The sequence below is a fragment of the Manis javanica genome, chromosome 9 (genome assembly GCF_040802235.1).
Source record: "Manis javanica isolate MJ-LG chromosome 9, MJ_LKY, whole genome shotgun sequence".
Lineage (NCBI taxonomy): Eukaryota > Metazoa > Chordata > Mammalia > Pholidota > Manidae > Manis > Manis javanica.
In genome coordinates, this window is record NC_133164.1 from 74,013,116 (window position 1) to 74,035,361 (window position 22,246).

General features: G+C 39.1%; 1 protein-coding gene and 1 long non-coding RNA gene across 20 annotated transcripts in view; one reads left to right on the top strand and one right to left on the bottom strand.

The window, feature by feature from the left end:
* The window catches only part of LOC140843407 (uncharacterized), a 31,668-nt gene extending 25,127 nt beyond the window's left edge, over positions 1-6,541 (bottom strand). Inside the window, exon 1 of one of the 2 annotated variants that reach the window (XR_012121142.1) lies at positions 6,163-6,541. This is a non-coding gene — a long non-coding RNA (uncharacterized lncRNA). The remainder of the gene's footprint in view (positions 1-6,162) is intronic. The other variant, XR_012121143.1, reaches the window with a different exon arrangement.
* A 64-nt stretch (positions 6,542-6,605) lies between these two features.
* Positions 6,606-22,246, top strand: part of LOC108399920 (RCC1 and BTB domain-containing protein 1) — a 123,737-nt gene continuing 108,096 nt past the window's right edge. For 6 of the 18 annotated variants that reach the window (XR_012121139.1, XR_012121141.1, XM_073212790.1 and 3 more), the window contains exon 1: positions 6,607-6,755. The gene's annotated coding sequence lies outside the window, so the exon portion shown is untranslated. Of the gene's footprint in view, positions 6,759-7,147; positions 7,240-22,246 lie in introns of all 18 variants that reach the window. The other 12 variants (XM_073212784.1, XM_073212787.1, XM_073212797.1 and 9 more) reach the window with 5 other exon arrangements.

Genomic DNA, 22,246 nt, shown 5'->3' on the forward strand with positions numbered 1-22,246 from the left:
TGGAATCAGACCCCGACAGCCCAAATGGGTATCCGTGAGGAGCGTCTTTCTGTCTCTCTGACTCCCAACCTGCTTCTTCAAGCAGCCCTGGCCTCTCAATGAGGCAGGGGGTGTCCCTAACTCTTTTCTAACTTCATCAATTTCATGGAACCCGATGTTCACCGCCGCAAGGTAAGAGACCTACGCTTCGCTCTTATTCCTGACTAAATGCTGCACTTTTTACCTCATAAAAAAGTGTCTGGGCACCCGTTAGCCACTTAAAAGGCGATTAGCGTCAGCTACCAGTCTTAAGTCTTGGGTGAAAGGTTTCTCCGTGTCTACCGCTCCTTGATTCCCCACCTCCAGATGGATGGGAATGTCAGGGAGTGGCTGAGCCAATTTCCTACTTTCCCTATCCTCCAAGGGCAAACCGGACTAGTAGACAGTGGTCCTGAGATCTCGGCTCCAGCCCATTGATCCCATGGCACTGAGTGAACCTCCGGCTAGGCTGCTGCCTATGCGAGAGTCGCAGATGACACCTGACCTCTTGTATCATAGATCATATTTCTTACAGTGGTGACTAGCGGGATAATTTCCAGGCAGTGGCAGAAACTGGTGTTTGAGAGTATAGCACCCCCCCCCCCACAAATGTCCGTAGCAGCCCCTGAATTTTATTTCTAGTCTTAGCAAAAAGTTCCGTTGCTCCCCATTCAAAGCAGTCCTCTTAGGCCTGCGCCACTTTCTCCTGTGTAATGTAAATGAAGTCTGCAAAGTCATCAAGCTGAAACCTGAAACCAATACGTAAATAGCTCTACTCAGTTGATCTCCTTAGAGGCAGTCATCCTGGGGCTAAACATTTCCTTTTCTGCAGCTCCGGGAAAGCAAGACAGGTTTGTGACTTAGATCAGGGCTCTGGCAGCAAGAAGTCACACAGTCCCTGCACTTATCTGACAGGCAGGGGGCTCTCAAGGAAAGCTCGTGCAGAGAAAACTAGGGAAACTCCCAAAAGGCGTAAAGTAAGAGCACACTGGTAAAGTCCCACTAAATCCAGAGCTCCAAAGCAACTCTTGCTGAGTGAGAAGGCAAGAGGAGAATCAAGGCAAAGTACAGGCCACGCTAGTAAGGAGTGGTTAATTCCAGTAGGCCAGCAGAGGGAGTGACTAACCACTGTCACCTAAACTCCAAGGCGAGGGGACGCCCTCAGAGAAAAGGCTGATCAGGTGTCCCGCACCTGTTTTTCTCTCTTCCAGGTGGGAGGTTCCTCTTCAAGTTTAAAGCCAGACATGCCTCTGGCATGCATTATAAAGAACTGGGAGCAATTTTGATCCCCAGACTCTGAAAAAAAGTGCCTTATTTTCTTCACACAAGCCTAGCCTCAATACAAAATCTCTAATTAGAGAGGCTTAGTCCCTGAGAGAAGTATACAATATAATAAAGTTATGCAGCTAAATTTATTTTAATGCAAGGAAAGAAAATAGTCAAAAGTCCTGTGAACTACTACAATAAGAAACTAGCTTTCTAAATTATTTTAGTAGAAATCTATTCTACTTATCGAGTTCATTATCTTCAAAAATTGATTTTTAAACTAGACTCCCTGAAACAGAAGAAATTTATCTTTTACAATACAGCCTAGCTTTAACTGATTAGTGCTAGAATTGTACTTGCATTTCATTTCCAGCCCCCTGGACACACACAGTCCCTATCAGTTTAGAGCCTTCATTGGCCCTGTTAGTCTAGGGTCATCTAGACATAAACTGCTCGCCCATAGAGTGTATTCTTGAAAACTGAGATACTTTTAGTCAAATAAGCTAGAAAGAAAGGAAATTAGATATCAGTAACTCAAATCTCTGTATCAATTTATCTGTCTGTGTATATGTTCTTTTATGAAAAGTACTACTAACTATAGTCATTATGTTTCAATCTGTATGTTTGTGTGTCTAAGTGTGTAAATGAAAGATTTTTCTACCTCTGGATGGTATTAATAAAATTGATTTAAAGACAAATGCTTGTGAAAATTGGGCATTCTAAAATTTCCAGAAATTCTAATAGAAAATATTAAGCATTAATACTAATTTAAGTTGAACTGAAATAGACATGTCCTTATTAGTTATCAGCTGCCTAAGTTTACCTAAAGTCGTTTAAGTTGATGTTATCTGCTAAATCTTTCAAGAATAAATTGCTTAGAAGCTTGACTTTGTCTAAAGTTCAGTAAAAGTTTTGTAAATAATCTAGCATAGTTGTTAGAAATGAGTGAACTCCTTAATAATTGTATGTTGCAGTGTGCGTGCCTGACTGCTGCCTGGGAATTTTTGTGGTGACCTAGAATCTTAAAGTTTTGCTAAGTTAAAAAGATATACTTTGTGCTTAGAGACTATGCTGTAAAGCTCATGGTTACAGAAATTATGTGTTCATAAATTTGTCAATTTAAAGAATGTTAGTTTAACAGTTTACAATAGCCTACTTCTCAGTGTCCACTGAAAATTAAAGTTCCTAATGCTTTTAAGTTCTAATTAAAACTACTTAAATAAAGAAAACATTTCTCTATGCTAAAAGATGTATGTTTTAATAAGAGAAAGTATAAAGAATAGAAATTCATTCTGCATGCTAAAGAATGTGTCTTTTGATAAAAGAAAGTAACTTTGTTCTAAAGTACAACTGTTTATTTAAAGACGGAGAACTGAATGTAAAAAGCTGTAGAGTTTTGATAAGGATGGAAAGATCTCCTTTAAATTAATATTGGTTCTAGGTAACTTGTTTTTTGTGGACATTAATAAAGGTAAACTCTTTGAAAGCATTTCTCCAAAATCTCCAGGGCTAGGCTAATAATATCTAGGTTCTCATAATGATTTGCAATAATAACACACTAAGCAGAGCAGGGCTTCCTAATTCTGAGGTTGGTCTATGGATGGACTTGAGAAGGTCGATTAAACTCTCCAAAGCATCAAATTTGTAGATAGATGTAATCTCTGGGGCAGCGGTCCCTAGCACCATAGTCTAAGGTTGGAAACTGTTGATTTAGGAAAGCATATGTAAAATGTTTAATAAGATTTAACTCACTGCATACATGTAAAAGTATTAGCCTTTATTGTTAATGTTGGAATTAGGCATATAATGCTGACATGAACCAGTTGTGTAGACTATCCATGTTACAAAGACACAGTACAGATAGACCCTAGAAAAGATGTATCATCTCCTGCCCACATGGTAGCTTTATTTCTGAACTTTATTTAGTTCTGTAGGAAGAAAGGTTTCTACTTTTTAAATGTTAAATCAGTAGTCACTCATTTATGAAATAAACTTTGGTTATTTGCTATATGCTAGACAATGGAGATGTAAAAAACTAGAAGTCATCTCTCCTCTCCTCATTTCTTTATCTCATGCCCACATCCAAATTAGCAGGAGGCATGTCAGCTGTGTCCACAAAATGTATCCTGAATCCATTTACTTCAGTAAACTCCATCCTACTGTCTCCCTATAATCAATTCTCTACCAAGCAATGAAATTAATTTTTAAAAACATTAAAAAAAGCTATAGAAAGTTTGTAGAATTTAATATGGTCATGCTATATAAAATTAAAGCAAATGAGTCTCAGTATCAAGTACACAGCAAATTAGAATTTTATTTTCAGTTAAAAAGACTAAGTTTTCTTAACTGTTAATCTGCTCTTTCTGTTGAAAGATTGCAAAGAGTTCTCTAATTGTTTTATCAAAGCAGTTTCTCATGCCTAAAGTCTCAATGAGCTGTCCGAGTATTTAAGAAAATGAGATCTTAATATTAAAAAGACTAAAAGCTAAACTATGCTAACAACTGTGTAACCTTCTTTATTTGCCTTTGAAGTATTCTGCTGTCATTCTAATTAAATAGATAAGTATTGCTTCATAGCAACCTATAATCCTATTTAAGCAAGTGCAAAAAAAAAAAATGCAAAAAGGTGCTTTTACCTCTAGTTAACTCTGATATTTTCCAGAAGGCCCCTAGAACATATAAGAGGAATTTTTTCTCATTGGACAAAGTATTTAGCTAATTTGGCGTATTTATCTGATATATATTTACCTAGAAATCACTGTCAAAGAAAATAATGCTAAACTTTGTTACTGAATGTTTTATGTTACATAAATATCCAAATTTCCTTATGTCAACTGTCTTACAGTAAGCTCTCATCAGATTTTTAGCCATTGTCATTTGTAAGTCTTTTGTCATTTACAGTCACTGTTTTATTACTCCTAAACTAGTAAAGAACTAGATTTCAGCAGAACAAGTATTAGTTACATAGAGTTAAGTAAACTAAAGAAGATGATTTTGTGGCTTTTTGTTTCAAATATTGCCGATAAAGTGCTTTAAGCATTTTCTCTTAAGCTGACAACAGTTTATTAAATAACTGTCTTTATAAGCAGAATTGAAACTTTATCTTTCTACCTGATCCCTCCAGAATTTAAAAACTCAGTGACTATTTTTATATTTCATGGCAGTATATTTATTTGTGTAAGTTCAATAAAAACCTGCTTTCCTTGTAAGAAAACCCATTAAAAACACAAGTTATACTACCAAAACGTTGACTGGAATGTCATACCTAAGAGACATGTGCATAAACTCAAATATAAACAGCTTTAAGGAACTAAAATTGACTTTATAAAGCCAACAAAGCCCCTTGGAAGAACTAACCTAGTACCTTGCTTACAGAGTTCCCAGCAGCCTTACCAGGTGAGTAAAGAAAGTCACTTCCTGTCAAGTGTAAGAACCTCAAGATGTCTTGGAGACCTCAAGAAGAGAAGAATTCACCCAAATCTACAGGTGCTGCAGGCAAAGCCTGAAAGCAAGTCTAGCGTAGCTGTCTAGCCTCAAGAGGCCTTTAAAAGTTCAATCTGAAATTCCTTACAAAAAGGTCCAGCAAATCATATTTAAAAGATCCTGTGTAATCAATTGCTCTTCTTGCTGCACTTAGAGGCAAATAATCAAGCCAACTGTTAATTATTTTCTTAACCTAGTTACTTCTAATAAAAATGAAAGTCATTTTAGAGAAAAATAATGTTTCAATAACGCAGCCTTATCCATACTAAATCCTAATACTAGTCATTGAGACATAAACTAGTTCCAGAATTCCAGCTTCTTCAAAATATCTAGCTATGATTTTCCAGATGTTTTAGTTTTCTCCTCTCATTACAATTAAAGTTTTACTATTTCTAGTTCTCATATTCAACCATGCATTCTTAATCTCATCAAGTCTGTCCTTCCAGAATAGAAAATCCAACTCCAGATGTTGCTACATAACCTAATAACACAATTTGTTCTATCTTGCCTAGAAGCCATAAAACTGCAAAGTGACAGAAATAGAACCCAAGATAAAAATGCCCATCTTCTGAAGCCCTCTTGACTGACCACTAAAAGAGACCTAGCTGCACCCCTTACTGCGTCCCTTCTCAGCATAGAGCAGTCGTCGCCCCCTTTCCCTAGCAGCAGCTAGGGTCTCCATCTGTAGAGGGGGGAATGAGACAGGGACCATGGGTGTAGTCAGAGTGGGGTGAGGGCCTCCAGAAAAAGACCCCTACCAAAACTCCATATTAAACAATTAAACAAAGACAGAGTCACATTAATTCTCTAAAGTAAAATATCAAACTAGGAATAAAAGCATTCTTCCGTGAAGATTAGTTAAAACTAAAAAGCCAGGAATAACCTGGCCGGGAATGTTTGAACATCCCCCAGATAAAGAAATACCCCAGCATAGCCTGTGTATTGTTTGTATCAATTAAATGAGGCTATTGTAAAATTTACTTTAGCACGCTAAAAGGCCCAGTTTATCTTTAACTTTACCCAGATGCTGCTTTTCCTCCTCCAGCCCTAATCAAGTCAGTAACTCAGCTCACCTTGAAAGCAAAACAAGCAGCCTTGACTGATATACTCCCAAACCAAGAAACTACTATTCTGAGAAAAGATCAAAACAGTAAATTTCATATGTTAACTCCTTAAAATAGTCTAGAAAACTGATAAGAAACTTAGTGTCTCTTTGAAAATAAACACTTAGAGACCATCTAGTAGATCCACATCCCTAACTCTTGGTCTCTCAACTGCCTATAAATTCCCTAAACAACGCACCGCCACAGACTCTCTTGTCCCCTCCTGGCATAAGCTGGGAGCTCTGTTCTTTCACTTTATCTCTAAATAGAAGCCTGTACCTTGCTCTCCTACCTTAACTGTCGTGAAGCTCATTCTTCAGCTTCGTGAACAAGAACCCCGGCATCACTACGGCGGCAGGGAGAGTTTCCCGTCGCTATTCCGTCCTAGGTCCCTCGGGTGTCTGGCGGACCCTCCCCATGGCCAAGCCATCAGGGGAGGCGGCAGGAGCCAGCCCCTCGCGCGTCTCTACTGCCTGAAAAGCAAAGGCATTTAAGTGCCGGCAGTCACTGAGCTCCGCCGCGACTCTCCGCAGAACCCGGGGGCTGGGCTTGGTCGGCCAATCGGCTTCTAGAGAAGTTCCTGGCGCTCGGGCCTGGGGCCCAGCAGGACATGGGCATCACACCGGGTAGGAAGGCGGCTAGGCCCGGGAACCCGGGCGCCCCGGGTGGCGTCGGGTCACGTGAGGCGGCCCGGGTCACGTGAGGCGGCCCGGGCCACGTGATCGCGCCTGGGCCCCGGCGCCGCTCCGCTTCCGCTCCTCCCTTTGGCGGCTCACGGCCCGCCGCCGGCTGGTAATTCTCCCTCTCGGCGAGCTTCCAAGATCCGTAGGCGCTCCCGGAGGCTGGGCTCAGCTGGACTGCGCGCGGTAGCAGCGGGCCTCGCAGGTAGTCGTGGGGGCCCTGGCCCGGGCTGGCAGGCCGCGTCCCCTCTGCCGGTCTCCCAGCTCCCTTCTCCCGCGGGCCGGGCCGTCGTGTCCCGTTACTCCCTCGCCCTTCCTGTCTGCCGGCTCTGCGGGCATTGGTCCCTAGCTTCCCGGCGTTGCGCCCGGGCCGGTGATGGGTGCGGTGGCCCGGCACTGTTAGCATGTTAGCTAGTGTTTTTTCCGAGGGAAGAGGGACGGATGGGAGAAGCTAGGGAAAGTTTTCCCTCCTCTCTATTTCGAGCTGCAAGGACGCGTGGTTTTGCCCACATGTGACGTCTGTCAGTGCTTTCAGCACTGCTTTGCGGAGAAGAAACCTCCCTTCGACTCTCAGCCTCCCCACTCGTCCCTTCCCAGATTTTAGCGTCTGCTCCTTCACCTGTGCGACGTTGATGTGTTGCAAACCATATTCTTTAGTGATTCTCTTTCCCCGACAACACTGGACCCACGTAAGTGTTTTAACTTAGTAGGGAGTGCAGCTTTACTACAGGAGTGCAGTGAACTGAATGAAATGACATTTCTCTAGTGCTGCCTAGGATAAACTACCTGCTTTCTTTCAGATGACCAGCTGGGGATTATGATTTTATAAAGCAATATTATAATGCTCTTTAAAAACCACATCAAATTCATAATCTTGTCTTTGGCCTGTTCTTTTTTGGGGGAGGGGCGGGATTATAGCCTTTGGAAGCAAAAACTGAGTTTCTGAAATTGGTGTGCGCTGTTGCATAGTAACATCAAAACATCAAGGTATAAAATGCTGAAAGGAATGGAAAATGATTTAACCCTAATGGCAGTTTTCAGTGTGCTTTAAACTAAAAAGTATCCATAATGAAGTGCAACATGGGAGAATATAACCTCTTTGAAGTGTTTTTGGATTCAGTTTGTACTGTATTTAGATTTTACTGATATGCAGCTTATCTGTGAGATGGATATCTTTTAATCGATTGTGTGAATACCAGTCTATTTATTAATACTTCTAGACAGGTCCCTTCTACCCTCTAGTCTGTTTCTCTTAAAGAGGAAGGAAATTAATCATTAAAGAGATTTCTTCCACAGTGATTTTTGTGTGTGTGATCCAAATGATCAAATTCTGGGAACTTCAGAAAACAGTTATGAAAACCAGAGCTATCGTGTTTTGAGGCTTAAAACAAAAATTTTTTAACTTTTTAAATTAAAGAGTGCTTGTATAATCCAGCAAGAGTTCAGCTTGGTCTTAATAATATGCAGCTCAAACTGGGAAATCTGAGACAATGTCCTTTATCAGAAAGTCCCAGTGGGGAAAATGAAACTAAAGGGCAAAGATCTTTATTATTATTATACTATTCCTTTTGTGTGTGTTACAGTAAACAGTAAGTCATGCCTGGGAAACAAGGGTCCTCAGGAGGTCTAGAATCTAGGCCCAAGCATTGGATAGCAAACTATCTAAATTTAATAGCTGGGGATACCTCTATATTTTTTTAGTATCAGATACACTTTTTAAAATGTGATCATATTCATGCAGGCCTAATAAATTGTAAGATGTGAAATAACCTCAGGAGGTGACGAATTCCATCTGGGGAAGACTATACTCAAACCATTCCTGAAGGATGTTTTCTATCCTTCCAACAACCTCAGAAAAGACTCCATGGTTTTTCTGAGGTTAGCATTCCACAGGGACAAAGAGTATCTTTGCCAACAATATTCTTGATGCTTAAGAAAATGTTCTAGTTTTGGAAATAAAGTATCCCCTCTCTAGTGCTTCAATCATGAACTCAAATGGTAGAGTGGAAACATGCAGTAAGATTCTTCACAGCTGTGGTAGAATGTTTCCGGAGCTGGTTGCCAGCAAGTCCTCCCATCCTTGTGCTTGCCTGCTGCTCTTCCTTCCCATCAGGACACTGGGGCTATTGCTGCTTCATTTAGATCTAGGCTGGCCTTGTGACTTGCTTTGACAAGGAGAATGTGGCAGAAGTATTGTTGTGCCAGTTCTGTGCCACCATAAAATCACTTTATGATGGTGATTACCTGACATAGTTCTTAAAATGCATGGCAACTTTAGCTTTAACTCTGTTGGAAGCCAATCATCATGTATAGAGGCTTGGGCTAAACTAGGTGGAGAAAGAGAGACCGCCTGGAGTGGCCCAGATTCGTGAGTGAGGCCTGTTTCAGTCCTAATTAAGCTCCCAGTGCCTGTGACCTCATGAGTAAACCCAGCTGAGTCCAGTCAAAACACAAATGAGAGAAATAACAAAGAGCTATTGTTTTAAGCCACTGAATTTGGAGATAGTAAGTTACTCAACAGATAGCTGACAACAACATAGCGTCTTATACCATGAAAGCCTTGGTGTAAATCTGTTTCACATGTACGTCAGTGCCAAGATGTGATCCCTGAGCACAAATTGTGGCCAACATATGCAGCAGTGTGTTTCTAAATTAAGTAAACCTTTGCTTCATAGTATGTATGGATGCATTTAATTAGTTAAACTGAAGACTGTGACTGTATCTCATATAAAGTAATTGGTTAAATTAAAAATCATTTTCTTTTGTGTAATTGCTTATTGTATGTATGATTGCTGTTCTTAGTCTTATTAATGTAAGACTTTAAGTTGACACTTTCTGATGGTGATTATCTGACATATTTTAAAGGAATTACCCATTATTGAGATGATGGATGTGTGGCAGTTTGTCATTTGGTAAATTTAGCACCATGACTGTAGCTGTAAATCCTTGCAGTACAAATGTAAGATCTGCAGTGAACACACCTATGAGAAATGTTTTGTGCCCAAAAGTCAGGGAGAGTGAATCTTATGCAGACTGTCATTTCTAATGTGTGTTATAGGACTTTAAACAAATGATGGTTTTTTCAGGAGCACTTCTATCATTGCTTTTAAATGAGAAAATCCTCTGAGCAACTCTACATTCTAATTCTGGTTAGGTCATTTTTTAAATAAGTTTTTCCTGGAGAAGAAAACCTCATAGGAGATCAGATAAGAACCTAGTCTTCTGGTCTCCAGCAACCACTGGGCTCTGTCTTAGCATCTTTTTAGGTTTCCTTGATTTGTGCTCTTTTCCATCCTCCCTGGGGCCTGCTTCAGACTTTTCCACCCTTTTTTTTAATTGCTCCATTGCAGTTTCTGTTGCTTCCTGCCCTCTAACTTCAACAGAGAGCCTTCTCTCTCTTCACAGGGAAAAATAGGTGACCTCAGAAGAGAATGTTCCCAAGTGCAAATCCAACTCACAAGAGAGGTACCACTTCACACCCAGCAAGATGGCTATAATACAAAAGACAATAAATGTTGGTGAGGGTATGGAGAGATTGGAACCCTCATAAATTGATGGTGGAAATGAGAAATTCAGACTTATTTAGCAGACTGTCTGTCTTGCAAATGGGTTTCAGCCCATGGCAAGTTCACTATGGATTCAGTGTGACCAAAGAAATGACAGTAAAACGTTCTTGGGGTGAAAGGGTTATACCCAACTTTATTTCCACAGTGGCAAGGCAATCACTAAAATCCATCCACTCAGAGCGAGTCTGCACTGCATGCAGCAAAGCCGGTCTCTGCCTCTGGGCCTCTCTGCCCGCACAGCCATCCTCTGGACCTCGGTCCTCGGCACTGCAACCACTCCAGCCTCTGCTCTGCTCTCCTGCAGTCTTGCAGCCATGCCACCATGTCACCCAGAGCACTGGGTGGAGCTCTTTACATAGAGTCAATAGCAATGCATTGCCCACACGTGTGTAGTGAGCTAGCCGACCAGGGCCAGGTGAGAATCCTGGCCACAGGAACTTTCATTTTATCTACACCATCATTAGTGGGGAGGGAGAAAGAAAAGAAAAAGAAGAAAGATGACTGCCTTCTCATCAGGTGGCTGACGCTTCTCAGTTCTGGTGTTTTCATAGCATGCAAACCACCCATCAGAGTACAGGCCACACTGTGGTGCACATCTGTTTATGTGTCTAGACTCCTGAACCCCATGTAAATTCTCCTGGGGTTGGGGTTGTGATGTTGGCTCTGTGTACTGTTTCCCTAAAGGGCAGTCAGTAAATATTTGTTGAATGAGTATACTATGGTCCTGTACATACATTGCTGGAGTTTTAGTTTGGCTTTATGACATTGCAGGGTGGAGTTGATACTTTTTCATATATTGGAGACAAGTACATGAAATCAGTTTAGGGATCCCACATAGGAGAAGTTCATGATATTGGAAACAAAGTTGAACATAGACCCCTCCATTCAGCCCTAGCTTCATTAGAAAAACAGGATGAAGTATTGTGTCCTGTTCATTTCTTTAACCTGTTAACCCATGTATTTTTATGTGGTCTATTTTTCAAAGCCTGTATGTTTGGTGCCACAAAGAACAAAACTGTAGAAGAAAAATATCTTTTTATTTATTTATATTTTGGTATCATTTATGTACAATTACATGAGCAACATTGCAGTTACTAGGCTCCCCCTATTATCAAGTCCCCACCACATACCCCATTACAGTCACTGTCCATCGGCGTAGTAAGATGCTATAGAATCACTACTGGTCTTTTCTGTGTTATACTGCCTTCACTGTGCATGTGCTAATCATAATGCCCCTTTTTCCCCTTTATCCTGCCCTTCCCACCCATCCTCCCCAGTCCCTTTCCCTTTGGTAACTATTAGTCCATTCCTGGGTTCTGTGAGTATGCTACTGTTTTGTTACTTCAGTTTTTTCTTTGTTCTTATACTCCACAGATGAGTGAAATCATATGATACTTGTCTTTCTCCACCTGGTTTATTTCACTGAGCATAATGGTAGGATTTGTTTTCTTCTTATGGCTGAATAATACTCCATTCTGTTTATGTACCACTTCTTTATCCATTCATCTACTGATGGACACTTAGGTGCTTCCATTTCTTGGCTATTGTAAATAGTGTTGTGATAAACATAGGGGTGCACATGTCTTTTCCAAACTGGGCTCCTGCATTCTTAGGGTAAATTCCTAGGAGTGTAATTCTTGAGTCAGATGGTATTTCCATTTTTAGTTTTTTGAGGAACCTCCATACTGCTTCCCACAAAGGTTGAACTAATTTACTTTCCCACCAGCAGTGTAGGAGGGTTCCTCTTTCTCCACAACCTCGCCAACATTTATTGTTGTCTTTTGGATGTTGGCCATCTTAACAGGTGTGAGGTGATATCTCATTGTGGTTTTAATTTTCATTTCTCTGATGATTAGCAATGTGGAGCATCTTTTCATATTTCTGTTGGCCATCTGAATTTCCTCTTTGGAGAAGTGTCTGTTCAACTCCTCTGCCCATTTTTTAATTGGCTTATTTGCTTTTTGTTTGTGGAGGTACGTGAGCTCTTTATATAATTTGGATGTCAACCCCTTATCGGATATGTCATTTATGAATATATTCTCCCATACTGTAAGATGTCTTTTTGTTCTAGTGATAGTGTCCTTTGCTGTACAGAAGCTTTTTAGTTTGATATGGTCCCACTTGTTCATTTTTGCTTTTGTTTTCCTTGCCTGGGGAGATATGTTCATGAAGAAGTTGTTCATGTTTATGTCCAAGAGATTTTTGCCTATGTTTTTTTCCTGAGATTTTTATGGTTTCATGACTTAGATTGAGGTCTTTGATCCATTTTGAATTTACTTTTGTGTATGGGGTTAGACAGTAATCCAGTTTCATTCTCTTAGATGTTGCTGTCCAGTTTTGCCAACACCAACTGTTAGAGAGGCTGTCATTTCCCCATTGTATGTCCAAGGCTCCTTTATCTTATATTAATTGACTGTATGTGCTTGGGTTTATATCTGTGCGCTCTAGTCTGTTCCATTGGTATATGGGTCTGTTCCTGTGCCAGTGCCAAATTGTCTTAATTACTGTGGCTCTGTAGTAGAGCTTAAAGTCAGTGAGGGTGATTCCCGCCATTTTATTCTTCCTTCTCAGGATTGCTTTGGCTGTTTGGTGTCTTTTGTTGTTCCATGTAAATTTTAGAACTATTTGCTCTAGTTTGTTGAAGAATGCTGTTGGTATTTTGATAGGGATTGCATTGAATCTGTAGATTGCTTTCCGCAGGATGGCCAGTTTAACAATATTAATTCTTCATATCCATGAGCACGAATGTGTTTCAATTTATTGGTATCTTCTTTAATTTCTCTCGAGTGTCTTGTAGTTTTCAGAGCATAGGTCTTTCACTTCTTTGGTTAGGTTTATTCCTAGGTGTTTTATTCTTTTTGATGCCATTGTGAGTGGAATTGTTTTCCTGGATTCTCTTCTGTTAGTGTATAGGAATGCAACAAATTTCTTCTGTGTATTAATTTTGTATCCCACAACTTTGCTAAATTCAAATTACATCTAGTAGCTTTGGAGTGGTTTATTAGGGTTTTTATGTACAATATTATATAATCTGCAAACAGGGACAGTTTACTTCTTTGTTACCAGTCTGGATGACTTTTATTTCTTTGTGTTGTCTGGTTGCCATGGCTAGGACCTCCAGTACTATGTTGAATGAAAGTGGGGGAGAGTGGGCATCCTTGTCTTGTTCCTGATATTAAATGAAAACCCTTCATCATATTGGTGTTATGTATAATGTTGACTGTGGGTTTGTCATATATGGCCTTTATTATGTTGTGGTAATTGCTCTCTATACCCATTTTGTTGAGAGTTTTTATCATGAATGGATGTTGAATTTTTTCAAATACTTTTTTCATTATCTATGGAGATGATCATGTGGTTTTTGTCCTTCTTATTGTTGATGTGGTGGATGATGTTGATGGATTTTTTAATGTTGTACCGTTCTTGCATCCCTGGGATGAATCCCACTTGATCATGGTGGATGATCCTCTTGATGTATGTTTGAATTTGGTTTGCTAATATTTTGTTGAGTATTTTTACATCTATGTTCGTCAGGGATATTGGGCTGTAATTTTCTTTTTTTGTGGAATATTTGTCTGGTTTTGGTATTAGAGTGATGTTGGCCTTGTAGAATGAGTTTGGGAGTATTCCCTTCTCTTCTACTTTTTGAAAAACTTTAAGGAGGATGGGTATTAGGTCTTCACTAAATGTGATAAAATTCAGCAGTGAAACCATCTGGTCCAGGGTATTTTTTCTTAGGTAGTTTTTTGATTACCAGTTAAATTTCCTTGCTAGTAATTGGTCTATTCAGATTTTGTGTTTCTCCCTGGGTCAGCCTTGAAAGGTTGTATTTTTCTAGAAAGTTGTCCATTTCTTCTAGGTTATCCAGTTTGTTAGCATATGATTTTTCATAGTATTCTCTAATAATTCTTTGTATTTCTGTGGTGTCCATAGTGATTTTTCCTTTCTCATTTCTGATTCTGTTTGTGTGTGTAGACTATCTTTTTTTCTTAATAAGTCTGAGTAGGGGTTTATCTGTTTTGTTTATTTTCTCAAAGAACCAGCTCTGGCTTTCATTGATTCTTTCTATTGTTTTATTCTTCTCTATTTTGTTTATTTCTGCTCTAATCTTTATTATGTCCCTCCATCTACTGACTTTGGGCCTCCTTTGTTCTTGCTTTTGTAGTTCCATTATGTGTGAGTTTAGACTTTTCATTTGGGATTGTTCTTTCCTGAGGTAGACCTGTGTTGCTATATACTTCTCTCTTAGCACAGCCTTTGCTGCATCCCACAGAATTTGCAGTGTTGAATTGTTGTCATTTGTCTCCATGTATTGCTTGATCACTGTTTTTATTTGGTCATTGATCCATTGATTATTTAGGAGCTTGTTAGTAAGCCTCCATGTGTTTGTGGGCTTTTTGTTTTCTTTGTGTGATTTATTTATAGTTTCATACCTTTGTGATCTGAGAAGCTGGTTGGTACAATTTCAATCTTTTTTAATTTAGCAAGGCTCATTTTGTGGCCTAGTATGTGATCTATTCTTGAAAATGTTCCATGTGCATTTGAGAAGAATGTGTATCCTGTTGCTTTTGGATGGAGTATTCTGTAGATGTCTGTTAGGTCAATCTGTTCTGATACATTGTTCAGTACCTCTGTCTCTTTACTTATTTTCTATCTGGTTGATCTGTCCTTTGGAGTGAGTGGAGTGTTGAAGTCTCCTAGAATGAATGCATTGCATTCTATTTCTCCTTTTGATTCTGTTAGTACTTGTTTCACATATATAGGTGCTTGTGTGTTGGTTACATAGATATTTGTAATGGTTATATCTTCTTGTTGGATTGACCCCCGTTATATAATGTCCGTCTTTGTCTTTTGTGACTTTCTTTGTTCTTATGTCTATTTTGTCTTGATACAAGTACTGTAATTACTGCTTTTTTCTGCCTATTAGTTGCATGAAATATCTTTTCCCATACCTTCACTTTTAGTCTATGTATGTCTTTGGGTTTGAAGTGAATCTCTTATAGGCAGAATATAGTTGAGTATTCTTTTTTTATCCATTCAGTGACTCTGTGTCTTTTGATTAGTACATTGAAACAGTTTGCATTTAGGGTGATTATCAGTAGGTACGTACTTATTGCCATTGTAGGCTTTAGAATCATGGTTACCAAAGGATCAAGGGTAACTTCCTTACTATCTAAGAGTCTAACTTAACTCTCTTAGTACACTAGTACAAACACAATATAAAGGTTCTTTTTTTTTCCTCCATTCTTTATATATTAGGTATCATATTCTGTACTTTGTTTATTCCTTTACTGACTTTTGGGGTAGTTGATTTAACTTTATATTTGCTTAGTAATTCACTGTTCTACTTTCTTTACTATGGTTTTATTACCTGTGGTGACAGCTATTTAGCATTACAAACACTTGCATCTGTAGCAGTCCCTCAAAATATACTGGAGAGATGGTTTGTGGGAGGCAAATTCTCTCAGCTTTTGCTTATCTGAAAATTGTTTAATCACTCCTTCAAATTAAAATGATAATCTTGCTGGGTAGGGTATTCTTGGTTCCAGACCCTTCTGCTTCACTGCATTAAATACATCATGCCACTCCCTTCTGGCCTGTAAGGTTTCTGCTGAGAAGTCTGATGATAGCCTGATGGGTTTTCCTTTGTATGTGATCTTTTTCTCTCTCTCGCTGCTTTTATTTTTTTATTTTTTTCATTTTGTTTTATGGTATCTTTTTTTTTTAATTTATTTTTTTATTTTTTTATTTTTTTGAGAGGGCATCTCTCATATTTATTGATCAAATGGTTGTTAACAACAATAAAATTCAGTATAGGGGGGTCAACGCTCAATGCACAATCATTAATCCATCTCAAGCCTAATTCTCGTCAGTCTCCAATCTTCTGAAGCATAACGAACAAGTTCTTACATGGTGAACGAATTCTTACATAGTGAATAAATTCTTACATGGTGAACAGTACAAGGGCATTCATCACAGAAACTTTCGGTTTTGATCATGCATTATGACCTATAAACAATCAGGTCAAATATGAATATTCGTTTGATTTTTGTACTTGATTTATATGTTGATCCCACATTTCTCCTATTATTATTATTATTTTTATTTTTAATAAAATGCTGAAGTGGTAGGTAGATGCAAGATAAAGGTAGAAAACATAGTTTAGTGCTGTAAGAAGGCAAATGTAGATGATCAGATGATCAGGTGTGTGCCTATGGACTAAGTATTAATCCAGGCTAGACAAGGGCAGCAAGACATCCACGGATGCAGAAGATTTCTCTCAAAGCAGGGGGGGTGAGGTTCTGAGCCTCACCTCTGTTGATCCCCAAATTCTCACCTGATGGCCCCCCTGCGACTGTGCCTGTCTTAGGTTGTTCCTCCCTTGAGGAATCTTACCCGTCTGGCTAACCAGTCATCTTCCGGGGCCATACAGGGAAATGTAAAGTTGGTAAGTGAGAGAGAAGCCATATTGTTTGCAAAGGTTAGCTTTTTACTTCTTTGCAGATTTATGCCCTGTGGCTTCTATGCCCAGCACTTGTCTCAAGGTATCTTTACCACCTGGAGGAATTATGATACTCGGTAAATTCGATCTGAGGCACGAATTCTATTTAAGGGTTGTAATTAGGAAGGAAGAAGAAAAGCTATAGATGTAGCATATGAAGGAAACATGGGAGGATTGATTATTTCTTTGACATATCTTCTTGTATAGTACCTTAAGTATGTATAGGTTTTAAACTACTAACTAATTTGCACACACATATTAACATAATAGGAATATGGTGACATAAACAAAGCAAATCTATAATTACCAGCCATCTCCAGTGAAGCCAAGAAAACCATTTAGGCACCCTAGGCATTTGTGAAAATTTATCTATGATATGATGAATATTGTCCAACTGTACTTGAACCATCAGACAAATTAAAGCAGCCCATTTCTGGGATCTGTTCACATCCCATATGTTCTTTTAACCATAGATAGTCTATAGTCATGAGATTTTGGAGTGCTACAACTTGCACCCCTCCCAACTCCTGGTTGAGTTCCAACAGTACAGATCTGGTCAAATTCGTTGTCTCACTGTATGCACATGCCAGCCTAGACATCTCCCTCCTCATTCCTATGGCAAGTCCAGGAGACGGTGGGCTGGATGCAGCCACAACCGCAGCATCGTCCGGATCCCTGTGGAGGCTTTTTGATGATCATCCCCCGGCACAAGTCCTCCAGAGAGTGCTGATGCCGGAAACTCCTCCTCATATCGTATCTTAGTTCATTTTCTGGGTATCCAAGCTAGGCCTTGATCTTCTGCATAGAAACAAACAGACCCTTTGCCCACACTTTGACATGCCCTCTATACCACTGTGCAGAACTCATTGGAGGTCAGCACACAGTTACTGCTTTTTTTTTTTTTTTTAAATTAAGAGAAAGGAATATTACCAGAAAAGAGTACCTCCATAGCTGATCATCTGACACCCTTTAAGTGATCAACATTAAGGATATTTAAAGCATGTATTGATCTTTGATTTACCAATAGTTTTATCCTGTTAAGGAGTAATCCCCCTTTTCTTTCTTTCTTTCTTTATTTTTTTTTAATTTTTAATCTACCCTTACATGAAGAATACTATGTTTACTATGCTCTCCCCTATATCAGGTCCCCCCTAACAACCACATTACGGTTACTGTCCATCAGCTTAGCAAAATGTTGTAGAGTCACTACTTGTCCTCTCTGTGTTGTGCAGCCCACGCTCCCCTTTCTCCCTCCCCCCCATGCATGCTAATCTTAATACCCCCTTCTTCTTCCCCCCCCTTATCCCTTCCTGCCCACCCATCCTCCCCAGTTCCTTTCCCTTTGGTACCTGTTAGTCCATTTTTGGGTTCTGTAATTCCACTGCTGTTTTGTTCCTTCAGTTTTTCCTTTGTTCCTATACTCCTCAGATGAGTGAAATCATTTGGTATTTCTCTTTCTCCGCTTGGCTTATTTCACTGAGCATAATACTCTCCAGCTCCATCCATGTTGCTGCAAATGGTTGGATTTTTCCACTTCTTATGGCTGAGTAGTATTCCATTGTGTATATGTACCACATCTTCTTTATCCATTCATCTACTGATGGACATTTAGGTTGCTTCCAATTCGTGGCTATTGTAAATAGTGCAGCGATAAACATAGGAGTGCATCTGTCTTTCTCAAACTTGATTGCTGCGTTCTTAGGGTAAATTCCTAGGAGTGGAATTCCTGGGTCAAATGGTAGGTCTGTTTTGAGCATTTTGATGAACCTCCATACTGCTTTCCACAATGGTTGAACTAATTTACATTCCCACCAGCAGTGTAGGAGGGTTCCCCTTTCTCCACAGCCTCACCAACATTTGTTGTTGTTTGTCTTTTGGATGGCAGCTATCCTTACTGGTGTGAGGTGATACCTCATTGTAGTTTTAATTTGCATTTCTCTGATAATTAGCAATGTGGAGCATCTTTTCATGTGTCTCTTGGCCATCTGTATTTCTTTTTTGTAGAACTGTCTGTTCAGTTCCTCTGCCCATTTTTTAATTGGGTTATTTGTTTTTTGTTTGTTGAGGCGTGTGAGCTCTTTATATATTCTGGACGTCAAGCCTTTATCGGATGTGTCATTTTCAAATATATTCTCCCATACTGTAGGGTTCCTTTTTGTTCTATTGATGGTGTCTTTCGCTGTACAGAAGCTTTTCAGCTTAATGTAGTGCCACTTGCTCATTTTTGCTGTTGTTTTCCTTGCCTGGGGAGATATGTTCAAGAAGAGATCACTCATGTTTATGTCTAAGAGGTTTTTGCCTATGTTTTTTTCCAAGAGTTTAATGGTTTCACGTCTTACATTCAGGTCTTTGATCCATTTTGAGTTTACCTTTGTATATGGGGTTAGACAATGGTCCAGTTTCATTCTCCTACATGTAGCTGTCCAGTTTTGCCAGCACCATCTGTTGAAGAGACTGTCATTTTGTCATTGTATGTCCATGGCTCCTTTATCAAATATTAATTGACCATATATGTTTGGGTTAATTTCTGGAGTCTCTAATCTGTTCCACTGGTCTGTGGCTCTGTTCTTGTGCCAGTACCAAATTGTCTTGATTACTATGGCTTTGTAGTAGAGCTTGAAGTTGGGGAGTGAGATCCCCCTTACTTTATTCTTCTTTTTCAGGATTGCTTTGGCTATTCGGGGTCTTTGGTGTTTCCATATGAATTTTTGAATTATTTGTTCCAATTCATTGAAGAATGTTGCTGGTAATTTGAGAGAGATTGCATCAAATCTGTATATTGCTTTGGGCAGGATGGCCATTTTGACGATATTAATTCTTGCTAGCCATGAACATGGGATGAATTTCCATTTATTAGTGTCCCCTTTAATTTCTCTTAAGAGTGACTTGTAGTTTTCAGAGTATAAGTCTTTCACTTCTTTGGTTAGGTTTATTCCTAGGTATTTTATTCTTTTTGATGCAATTGTGAATGGAATTGTTTTCCTGATTTCTCTTTCTATTGGTTCATTGTTAGTGTATAGGAAAGCTACAGATTTCTGTGTGTTAATTTTGTATCCTGCAACTTTGCTGTATTCCGATATCAGTTCTAGTAGTTTTGGAGTGGAGTCTTTAGGGTTTTTTATGTACAGTATCATATCATCTGCAAATAGTGACAGTTTAACTTCTTCTTTACCAATCTGGATTCCTTGTATTTCTTTGTTTTGTCTGATTGCCGTGGCTAGGACCTCCAGTACTATGTTAAATAACAGTGGGGAGAGTGGGCATCCCTATCTGGTTCCCGATCTCAGAGGAAATGCTTTCAGCTTCTCGCTGTTCAGTATAATGCTGGCTGTGGGTTTATCATATATGGCCTTTATTATGTTGAGGTACTTGCCCTCTATTCCCATTTTGCTGAGAGTTTTTATCATGAATGGATGTTGAATTTTGTCAAATGCTTTTTCAGCATCTATGGAGATGATCATGTGGTTTTTGTCCTTCTTTTTGTTGATTTGGTGGATGATGTTGATGGATTTTCGAATGTTGTACCATCCTTGCATCCCTGGGATGAACCCCACTTGGTCATGGTGTATGATCCTTTTAATATACTGTTGAATTCTGTTTGCTAATATTTTATTGAATATTTTTGCATCTACATTCATCAGGGATATTGGTGTGTAATTTTCTTTTGTGGTGGGGTCTTTGCCTGGTTTTGGTATTAGGGTGATGTTGGCCTCATAGAATGAGTTTGGGAGTATTCCCTCTTCTTCTATTTTGTTGAACACTTTAAGGAGAATGGGTATTATGTCTTCTCTGTGTGTCTGGTAAAATTCCGAGGTAAATCCGTCCGGCCCCAGGGTTTTGTTCTTGGTAGTTTTTTGATTACTGTTTCAATTTCTTTGCTTGTAATTGGTTTGTTTAACTTTTGTGTTTCTTCCTTGGTCAGTCTTGGGAGGTTGTATTTTTCTAGGAAGTTGTCCATTTCTTCTAGGTTTTCCAGCTTGTTGGCATATAGGTTTTCATAGTAGTCTTTAATAATTCTTTGTATTTCTGTGGAGTCTGTCGTGATTTTTCCATTCTCATTTCTGATTATGTTGATTTGTGTTGACTCTCTTTTTCTCTTAATAAGTTTGGCTAGAGGCTTATCTATTTTGTTTATTTTCTCAAAGAACCAGCTCTTGATTTCGTTGATTTTTGCTATTGTTTTATTCTTCTCAATTTTGTTTATTTCTTCTCTGATCTTTATTATGTCCCTCCTTCTGCTGACTTTAGGCCTCATTTGTTCTTCTTTTTCCATTTTCGTTAATTGTGATGTTAGACTATTCATTTGGGATTGTTCTTCCTTTTTCAAGTGTGCCTGGATTCCTATATACTTTCCTCTTAAGACTGCTTTCGCTGCATCCCACAGAAGTTGGGGCTTAGTGTTGTTGTTGTCATTTGTTTCTATATATTCCTTGATCTCTATTTTGATTTGTTCTTTGATCCATTGATTATTTAGTAGCATGTTGTTAAGCCTCCATGTGTTTGTGAGCCTTTTTGTTTTCTTTGTAGAGTTTATTTCTACTTTCATACCTTTGTGGTCTGAAAAATTGGTTGGTAGAATTTCAATATTTTGGAATTTACTGAGGCTCTTTTTGTGAGCTAGTATGTGGTCTATTCTGGAGAATGTTCCATGTGCACTTGAGAAGAATGTATATCCTGTTACTTTTGGATGTAGAGTTCTATAGATGTCTATTAGGTCCATCTGTTCTTGTGTGTTGTTCAGTGCCTGTGTGTCCTTACTTATTTTCTGCCCGTTGGATCTATCCTTTGGGGTGAGTGGTGTGTTGAAGTCTCCTACAATGAATGCATTGCAGTCTATTTCCCTCTTTAGTTCTGTTAGTATTTGCTTCACATATGCTGGTGCTCCTGTATTGGGTGCATATATATTTAGAATGGTTATATCCTCTTGTTGGACTGAACCCTTTATCATTATGTAGTGTCCTTCTTTATCTCTTGTTACTTTCTTTGTTTTGAAGTCTATTTTGTCTGATATTAGTACTGCAACCCCTGCTTTCTTCTCACTGTTGTTTGCCTGAAATATGTTTTTCCATCCCTTGACTTTTAGTCTATGCTTATCTTTGGATTTAAGGTGAGTTTCTTGTAAGCAGCATATAGATGGGTCTTGCTTTTTTATCCATTCTATTACTCTCTGTCTTTTGATTGGTGCATTAAGTCCATTTACATTTAGGGTGACTATTGAGAGATATGTACTTATTGCCATTGCGAGCTTTAGGTTCGTGGTTACCAAAGGTTCAAGGTTAGCTTCTTTAGTATCTTACTGCCTAACTTAGCTCGCTTATTGAGCTGTTATATACACTGTCTGGAGATTCTTTTCTTCTCTCCTTTCTTATTCCTCCTCCTCCATTCTTCATATGTTGTGTGTTTTGTTCTGTGCTCTTTCTCGGGGTGCTCCCATCTAGAGCAGTCCCTGTAGGATGCCCTGTAGAGGTTGTTTGTGGGAAGCAAATTCCCTCAGCTTTTGCTTGTCTGGGAATTGTTTAATCCCGCCATCATATTTAAATGATAATCGTGCTGGATACAGTATCCTTGGTTCAAGGCCCTTCTGTTTCATTGCATTAAGTATATCATGCCATTCTCTTCTGGCGTGTA